This window comes from Sinocyclocheilus grahami, unplaced genomic scaffold, assembly GCF_001515645.1.
Source record: "Sinocyclocheilus grahami isolate Dianchi unplaced genomic scaffold, SAMN03320097.WGS_v1.1 scaffold2563.1, whole genome shotgun sequence".
Taxonomy (NCBI): domain Eukaryota; kingdom Metazoa; phylum Chordata; class Actinopteri; order Cypriniformes; family Cyprinidae; genus Sinocyclocheilus; species Sinocyclocheilus grahami.
In genome coordinates, this window is record NW_015507742.1 from 24,285 (window position 1) to 26,339 (window position 2,055).

Here is a 2,055-nt window from a genome sequence, read left to right on the forward strand (position 1 = left end):
TTTGAACCTTTTCAATAGTTGTGTTTGAGTCCCTCAGTTGTCCTCAGTGTGAAAATATGCATCTCAAAATCATACAGTCACTGCTGGAAAGGGTTCAAATATGCAGAAGATGCTGGAAAACTGAAGAATCTGCAGGAGCTGAGGGGGTTTTTCTGAAGAACAGCAGCAGTTTAACTGTTCAGAACAAACAAGGGACTCATGAACAACTATCACTTAACAATAAAACAGTCGTGGATCATCCACAGTATTAAGAACCAAGGGTTCACAAACTTTAGAATGGGGTTATTTTAATAATTAATCTTTTATGTGAAATCTCTTACTCAGGACGGTACTAAATAAATAAAAAAAAAAACATGCATTTTGTATGATCCTCTCTTATTTTCTTAAAATTATTCACATTTTCACAGATTCTGCAAGGGGTTCACAAACTTTCGCACGCCACTGTAAAGATGTCCATCTCATGTGGATTTGCTGTTATTGGCCGTTCGGACGCGGAAACGCCGTTTGAACAGAAATACCTCTGTAGTGACGTTTTAGTAGTTTAACGATCAAACGATTCTGGGCAATGTATCAAGAATATGCCCAAAACACGTGTTACTAATTTTAGTGTATACTTATTATTGGACACTATGCATTCTAATAAATATTCATGTATATATAATTATTGCACAGCTGTCTCTGGGTAGTGGACATGTAGTCTATTTTACAGTATTTTGCAAATTCTATGATTATTTTTGTGAGACTACATGGAATATTTGTACTTTTTATAACTTAATTTGTCACTCCGCAGAACAATTGAAGTTGAACCGTAAGTTCAAGCACACGGAGTATAAGTTTTGTTCAAAAAATATTGATCAATGTTATTTGTGAAAGTGCTTTTGTGAACATGAAGCTCTAAATGTCATGTTGTGTTGCTTTAATTTGAATGAACTCATATTAGTTGATTTGGTTTGTTATCAGACCCAGATTCTGTTTATTTTGGGTATTTCACAGAGAATTGTTCAAATGAATTATAGGTAACACTTTACAGTAACAGGAACTAACAAAGCTTCTAAAGCATTTAATAATCTTAGCTAATATTAACAGAAACAACTTTTGAATCTAATAATGTATTAGTAGATGTTACAATGATCATTACTTAGCTAAATCAACAGTAAAAACGAACATCAACAAAAGTATCAGTCATTGTTTGTTTTAAAATCAAGTACGTAATTGATTAACCTGGAATAACATTTCACAAACCGAATTATAAATGATATAAACATCCCCTGAAGTTTTCACACTGCAAAAGATTTTAATAAAATGCCTTTATTGACAATAAAAAAATCGCACTGCATTATTATCATTATTATGTAGTCTAGTGGTGTTCGGTATCTAACACATAATTCAGTCTGAGCAGCGCTGATGACGTCAAACCAAACGCAATAGACTTTAATGTGCGAGTTAATGAGCCTCTGCACATCCGTGTGCGTAAATAAACACGTTAAACACCTCTGGAACACACACCAGACGACTTGAGCTGTATTATTTAAAACAGTGCTTCTAGAATATATTCAGATCTGCTACATATGTGGAACATTAGTAGATAAACGAACACTGATCACGGCGACGTCTGTCTACACTCTTAAAAATAAAGGTTCTTTATTGGGCCCAAGTGTTCCATTAAGAACTTAAACATCCATTGAACCACTACAGGTTCTTTATCTTGGACAAAGGTTTGAAACACTCTTAGAATTAAAGGTTTTTATTGGCATCGATGGTCCCAAGAAGAACTTTTAACATCCATGGAACCTTTCCTTTGGACAAGAGGTTCATTACAGCAGAAAAGGGTTGTATAGATTATTAAAATGTTGTCCACACTAAGAAAAAAAAACTAAAACTGTTGGTTCTTTGGGGAACCAGAAATGGTTCTTCAATGGCATTCAATGCAAAAACCTTGTTTTGGAACTTTTAATTTTAAAGAGTGTATTTCCTCTTCCGGTAATGAAATAGTAGATAAACCAATACTGATCTTTTCCTTTGTTCACGGCAAATGTCTGTCTACACTCTTAAAAT